Below are 7,998 nucleotides of genomic sequence, written 5' to 3' on the forward strand. Positions count from 1 at the left end.
AGGAAGGAAGGAAGGGAGGAGAAAAAGAGAAAGAAAAAGAAAAAAAGAAGAAAGAAAGAGAAAGAAAAAGAAAGAGAAAAGAAAAGAAGAAAGGAGGGAGGAAGGGAGGAAGGAAGGAAGGATGGATACTTATTTATCCTAAAGCCCACTTTTAACCAAACCGCTTCAGATCATGGGATGTAATTCCACGCGCCTCCAGTTGCCAATACAGGTATCCCTCGCTTTCAGGAAGCTTCTTTGCTAAATCCTAATGATGAACGTTGCTAGCCAGCAACCCTCCCCAGCTTCCGAGTCACAGACCCCGGCCCCTGACTACAAGGTGTGCACATGATCCTGAGATACCTGATACTATTAAATGGTTGCAATTAAAAAACCAGGCATAGCAAGACCACTGGGTGTCTACTCCAATATTCATTTGCATCCTATTCCTTTGTCACAGAACTCTGATTTATCGTGGTAAAATTCACACATAACAAAATTCACTATTTTAACCCATTTAAAGCATGCAGCCTTTAGCATATTCACAAGGTTGTGCAACCACCACCACTATCTAGCTTCAGAACTTCTTTGTCACCCATAGAACTTTAATTGTATTACTTAGGACTTAATTTCTCAATCCGTCTTGCAGCCAGGTATAGCTTTGTCATTAGGCTTGTGATTAAGTATGAGTGTTCCTCATACTTCTGCTTACATTTTACTGGCTAGAAAGCTCCTTGCAAGGAAGTGGTCACCCTTTCATTCTCTCCTGTTTCTTCTGTTAACAAACAGAGATGTGATGTTGGGGTCTCTGGCAGCCCTAATGGACTATGAAGTAAGTATGTGTAAGGCTGAGGACAGCAGGATGGAAAGAAAGGAGCCGAGGTCCCTATAACATATGGAGCCAGCTCTGGATTTCTTTTACATGAGAAATAAAGAAACTACTTGTTTAAGCCATTGGTATTTGGGGAGTTTTCTATCCTATGCAGCTAGACCCCATTCCAACTTCATCAAGGAGGATAGCCATCTTTAAAAATGACCCCTTCAGGATTCCTTGAAATATCAGATTTCAGTGGTTGGTCCATGGGTTGGATTGGGGAGCTGGCTAGGTTGGGTCTCACACTAAGTGTAATCAGTTCAGGCATCGGATCAGTTCATGTTCGGTGGGATCAGACGGCATGTGGATGATCCTCCTAGACTTGAGCCCAGGGACCCTCTGAACACACTGGCTCCAGGACAGCCAGCGGCCTAATGGGGCAATGAGACACCTTATCTAAGACATGAGCCCAGCCATGTTTGGGGTAGGAACTGGCAAATATTGGGTGCTGGGGGTAACTCTCTTCCTAACGAGGAGATGACTCTATTGATCCCTGCAACAGAACAGTTCTGGGTCCCACAGGGCCTGACCCACCAGCCTTAGGGCCCCCCTTACCCCCAGCTCTCACGAGGTAAAATCATAACAGCTATCATGTTTTGGAAACCTATTATGTTAAGGTATTGTTCTGCTTTACATGTAATGTCTTGTCATCCTTGCAACAATCCTGTAAGGAGGTCCATTTTACAGATGAGGAATGAAGCTCATAGAAATTTAATAGCTCGTCCACAGTCATACAACCGGCGTGTGGCAGAGATGGCTTTGAAAACAGGTCGGTCTCTTCTACATTCTCATCTCTTCCCCCTCCATCCAGCTGCCTCCTTCCTCCCACACAGAAACCACGGTTAACTGCTAGGGAATTACAGTGATGCCAGGAGATCTGGAGCTCATGCAAATAACCAGGGGCTCCTGCTCGGGGAGGCTCCCCTTCTTCTCCTGCGATACCCAGGCTACAAGAACTCCAGGGATCTCTTAAGCAAACAAAGCAGCAAAAACAGCACTTGGTCCTTGTCCCAGTTACCTACTGCTATGTCGCAAACCACCCCAGAATGAAGTGGCTTACAACAGTCATTTCGTTCCCAGCTCTGGGCTCCACAGGGTCATTTTCTGCTGGCCCTGCTGGTGTTCACCCATGGGCGGGCATTCATCTGGGGCCTGGCTCAGCTGGAGGGAAGCTGAAATGCTGGATGAGCTTTTCCAGCACTTTTCTCTAGCAGGCTAGCCAGACTCCTTTCCAGACAATGCAGGGGTCCCAAGACTGTGAAGGCAGAATGGGACCCCATCCTAACTTACACAGGGGTGCAGGAGGGGGACTGCCATTTAAAAAAAATAATAATTCCGGCTGGGCGCAATGGCTCACGCCTGTAATCCCAGTATTTTGAGAGGCCGAGGCAGGCAGATCACGAGGTCAGGAGATCAAGACCATCCTGGCTAACGTGGTGAAACCCCGGCTCTACTAAAAATACAAAAATTAGCCAGGTGTGGTGGCGGGTGCCTGTGGTCCCAGCTATTTGGGAGGCTGAGGCAGGAGAATCGCTTGAACCCAGGAGGCAGAGGTTGCAGTGAGCCAAGATCGCTCCACTGCACTCCAACCTGGGCGACTGACAGAGCGAGACTCCATCTCAAAAATAAATAAATAAAATAAAATAAAAAATAAAAATAATAATTTCCTCTGGATTTTCTTCAGCTGCTCGTCTAGGGGCCTAATGGCGAAGCTGGCCTCCTAGGGGTTTCACCTTGTGTGGTCAGTACAGGTGTTCTGAAGGAGGAGTTCCTGCTGCCACACTGCTGACTAAAGCCGGTCATCAGCCCAGTCCAGATTCACACAAGGGTGTAACTCCCAGGACATGTGGCTTCTTGGAGAGCACCAAGGTAACTGACTCCCAGTCCTCCCCATGGTCTAGGTGACATTTCATGCAAGGTGAATGTCTTTTGTGTTGTTGCTGCTGGAGATCACTCTCCAATCTCATTGGCTGGGTGGATTTCCATTCTGTGTGGTCCTTCTGACATAGCCTATTGTCTGTCTCCTAGTGACCACTCAGTGCCATGGGCACTCAGTGCCATGGGCCCAACCTCAGTGCCATGGGCATGTCCACCCTCAGTTACATATGGCACCGTGGGTTGGCTCCTGTAATCCTCACAACAACCTTGTGAGGTCGGAACTATCATCTCCTTTTCAGCGATGAGGAAGCTGAAGCATAAAGCTATTTGCCCAGGTAGTGACTTCAGACTTTGCGCCCTTAACCACTAAGCTCTACGTTCTGGTGCCGTCACACTGGGCATGATGGAAACCCTAAAGATACAAGGGTGGAAGGGAAGGAAGAAGCCTGGGTCTCTTCCAGGCATGTGAATAGTATAAAAGACACCAGGTCAGGGCTGGGAAAGAGGAAAGTCAGATCAGGCACACTCCAAATCCAGAAGGTAGCAAAATGAGGGAGTGTTGGGAGAAAACATAGAGCTGTCTACCTGAATTGCGGGTGGCACTATAGAACTGGATTTTTATTTTTATTTTTTATTGAGACAGGGTCTTGCTCCGTCACCCAAGCTGGAGCGCAGTGGCGCGATCTTGGCTCGCTGCATCATCAACCTCTCGGGCAGGTGAGCCTCAGCCTCCCAAGTAGCTGGGACCACAGGTGTGCACCATCATACCCAGCTAACTTTTGTATTTTTTGTAGAGACAGGGTTTTGCCATGTTCCCCAGGCTGGTCTCAAACTCCTGGCTCAAGCGATCCACTCGCCTTCACCTCCCAAAGTGCTGGGATTATAGGCATGAGCCACTGCATCTGGCCTGAACTGGATTTTTATTTTATTTTATTTTTTTGAGATGCAGTTTGTTCTTGTTGCCTAGGCCGGAATGCAGTGGTGCGATCTCGGCTCACTGCAACTTCTGCCTCCTGGGTTCAAGTGGTTCTCCTGCCTTAGGTCCACAAGCCCCCAGGAACTTTTGTCCACCTGTGGCAACAAGACTTGGGACTCAGACACTTAGTAACAGCCATTCATGTTACATGGGCTCCCTTCCTGATGTACACCCCTGCTCTTTGTGATTGGGTCTCATGAAGCCCTTATCTCTCAGCTGCAGGGAGGCCAAGCCCTCCCCAACCCCACAAGGGGGAGAAAGCACCATCTTTCCCCTAATGAATTTCTGGCCTACATTTCTAGAGGCAGGCGGTAGGTGACGGGGGCGGGTTGCTGGAAAGGTTGACGGCCTTTTAGGAAGTCCCCTGATGTGGTTTGGCTGTGTCCCCACCCAAATATCATCTTAAACTGTAGCTCCAATAATTCCCACGTGTTGTGGAAGGGACCTAGCGGGAGATAATTGAATCGGGAGCAGTTTCCCCCATACTGCTCTCGTGGTAGTGAATAAGTCTCACCAGATCTGATGGTTTTACAGGGGAAAGCCCTCTTGCTTGGTTCTCACTTCCTCTGCGCCCCCCACCATGTGAGATGTACCTTTTGCCTTTCACCGTGATTGCGAGGCTTCCCCAGCCACGTGGAACTGTGAATCCATTGAACCTCTTTCCTTTATAAATTACCCAGCCTAGGCCAGGCACGGTGGCTCACGCCTGTAATCCCAGCGATTTGGGAGGCCAAGGCAGGCAGATTATGAGGTCAGGAATTTGAGACCAGCCTGACCAACATGGAGAAACTCCGTCTCTACTAAAAATACAAAATTAACCGGGTGTGGTGGCGCACGCCTGTAATCCCAGCTACTCAGGAGGCTGAGACAGGAGAATCGCATGAACCTGGGAGGCGGAGTTTGCGGTGAGCCGAGATCACGCCATTGCACTCCAGCCTGAGCAACAAAAGCAAAATTCTGTCTCAGAAAACAAACAAACAAACAAACAACAACAACAACAACAAACATTACCCAGCCTCAGGTATGTCTTTATCAGCAGTGTGAAAACAGACCAATACATCCACCAAGGAGGGCTCTAGAGTCTCTCCTTAGGCAGTGCGGGTGTTTATCTCCTATTGTCTTCCTTTGGGGGGTGCTGCTGAGAATTCAAGACCACATCCTATCACATGTGTCTGTACACTTGCTGTTTTTAAAAAGTCTGACATAGTAGCACACTATTCTACATCTCAAATGTTTTCCTTTAGCTCTATGTTGGAGATTAGCTCAGATTAAGACACAGCTGCCAATCTTCCTGCCTTCACAGTGTTTCATCATATTGATGTCCAGCGTTTCTTTAATCCTCTATTGGTTGTTTCCCAACTTTTGCTAGTGTAAACAACACTGCAACAAATATCGATTAATCAATGAAGAATTTTTCTGTGTGTATATCTGTACACCATCATGCCCAACTGACTTTTCTTTTTGGAGAAAAAGAAAACACCCAGCCATGTTGATTTCTTAAATATGGTACTAGCCTAGAAATGGATAGACAACTCAATGGAATAAATAGGTGCACAATTTATATTCCTGTCAGCAAAGTTTGAAATCACCTGTTTTCCCATAGCTTTACCAACACACGAATAAAGCATTGTCAAATGTTACCAAACTGATAGGCAAAAAATACAGAACATCATTGTACTTTTTTCTTTTCTTTTTCTTTTTTTAATCTTTTTTTTTTTTTTTAATTTCCCCACCCTCCTGCCTCTCATTGTACTTTTTTCCTTTGTGACTGAGTCTCGCTCTGTTGCTCAGGCTGAGTGCAGTGGGCAGTGGCGTGATTCTCAGCTCACTGAACCTCTACCTCCCAGGTTCAAGCAATTCTCCTGCCTCAGCCTCCCGAGTAGCTGGGACTACAAGTGTGCACCAGGATATAGACCTGTGGGAGTTCGTATTTATGTATTAGGAATATTAGTCTTTTGTCTGTGTTGTGGATTATAAACACATTTTCCAACCCTGCCTTTTGACTTTGTTTTTATCTAAATTGACTTTTTTTTTTTAATTGTGGTACAATATACAAAACATAAGACTTACCATAAATCATTTTTAGGTGTACAGTTCAGTGGGATTACAATGTTTAGAGACATGTTTCATTTTTGTGTTGTCAAAATTTTCAGCCTTGACAGGTACGGTGGCTTATGCCTGTAATCTCAGCACTTTGGGAGGCCAAGGCAGGTGGATCACCTGAGGTCGGGAGTTCAAGACCAGCCTGACCAACATGGAGAAACCCCTCTCTACTAAAAATACAAAAAAATTAGGTGGTCATGGCAGTGCATGCCTGTAATCCTAGCTACTCAGGAGGCTGAGAGAGGAGAATCGCTTGAACCTAGGAGACGGAGGTTGCAGTGAGCCGAGATTGCGCCATTGTACTCCAGCCTGGGCAGCAAGCGTGAGACTCGTTCTCAAAAAAAAAAAAAATTCAACCTTTTCTTTTATGATTTCTGGGTTTGACATTGTTTTAAAAGGCCTTTCCACCATAAGGTTTTCTATCTCCCATATTTTACTACTGCTTTTATGGTTTCCATTTTGGTATTTTAATATCAATGAATCTGCATCTTATTTTAGCTGAGGATGTGGAGATTCGATTTTCTTTCTGAATGGGTAGCCAGAAGTCTCAACACCATTAATTGAATAGTGTGATTCCAAGTGTCTAGCCCATTTTATAAACTAATATCATGCTTAGAAATGAAATTCCTGTATGTATTTTGGTCCATTCTGGAATTTTGGATTTATTCCATTGAGTTGTCTATCCATTTACAGACTAGTACCACATTTTAAAAATCAACATGGCTGGGTGTTTTCTTTCTTCACACACAACAACAAAAATCAGCTGGGCATGATGGTGTGCCCCTTTGGTCCCAGCTACACAGGAGGCTGAGGCAGGAGGATCGCTTGAGCCCAACATGTCGAGGCTGGAGTGAACAGTGTTCCCACCACAGCTCTCTAGCCTGGGTGACAAAGCAAGACCCTGTCTCTATTAAATAAAAAAAATAAAATAAAGGCCAGGCACAGTGGCTCACACCTGTAATCCTGGCACTTTGTGTGGCTGAAGTGGAAGGACGGCTGCTTGAGGCCAGGAGTTTGTGACCAGTCTGGGCAACAAAGTGATATCCTGACTCTACAAAAAAATTTAAAAACTTAGCCAGACATGGTGACATGAGCCTGCGGCCCAGCTACGCAGGAGGCTGAGGCAGGAGGATCCCTTGAGCCCAGGAGATCGAGGCTGTAGTGAGCTGTGTTTGCACCACTGCACTCCAGCGTGGACAACAGAGAGAGACCCCGCATAAAATCCATGTGACTTTAAAAGTTGTTCAAACATCTGTAGAGTTAGTCTCTTATCATTGCTCTTCTGGTTTGAAAGTTCCTGGTTATTTGTTTTTCCATATGAACTTTAGAATCAGTTTGTTGAATTAAAAAGGTTCCTGCTGATTTGGGTGGGAGCGGGGAGTTTTGGCCCTGCTTAAAAGACCAAGTCCAGCCCCATCTGCTGAGGTTGTAGGTGCCTTGATGTGTCCCTCCCCCAACCCTTGCTGCTGCCCAGCTCATGTCCAGCTCAGTCACAGAAGGTGCGGGGCAGCCAGGACCTCCAATCCATCTATCTCAGATGGATGCTGTACCCGCCAAGCAGCCTCAGACCCATACATGGGTGGTGGCTGGAGTCAGCACAGCTGTAGGGCTGGCCATAGCCACGTTCAGGTGAAGCCTCAGCCGCTGCAGTCCTCACCAGGGAAGCTGGAGGCCCTGCCTGGTGCACAGGGCTGTGGGCCCCCTGGAGGAAGGCAGTGAGACCTGAGGGCAGACCACACCCACGCCGCAGGCCTCAGGCACTTGAGTTCCTTCCGTATCTCCAGGGCCCACTGAGTCCATCTCCAGGCGCCAGGCCAGATGCACTCCTCTTTCCAAACGGTGGAGCTTCCCAGGGTGACACACCAAAACCAGATGGCACGCTTTCTTTCTTTTTATGCTTAGATTTTTTTTTTCTGGTGTTAAAATAACACATGATCTAAACGAAAACGTGATATATATAAGAAAATTAAAATTACCATAAATGTCTGACCCAGAAATAAATGAGTAAAAGTTTAGTGTATTTCCTTCCAGTTTATTTTTCTTTTCTTTCTTTCTTTCTTTTTTCTTTCTTTTTTTTTTTTTTTCTTTTGCCGCGCCACGGCCAGTCTCAAGTTTATTTTTCTAAGTGTGTATTTGCTTTGTCTTTCAAAAACTGTATTTTTTATTTCACTGAAAATATGAATATACA

Source organism: Colobus angolensis, unplaced genomic scaffold (genome assembly GCF_000951035.1).
Source record: "Colobus angolensis palliatus isolate OR3802 unplaced genomic scaffold, Cang.pa_1.0 Scaffold2, whole genome shotgun sequence".
NCBI lineage: Eukaryota > Metazoa > Chordata > Mammalia > Primates > Cercopithecidae > Colobus > Colobus angolensis.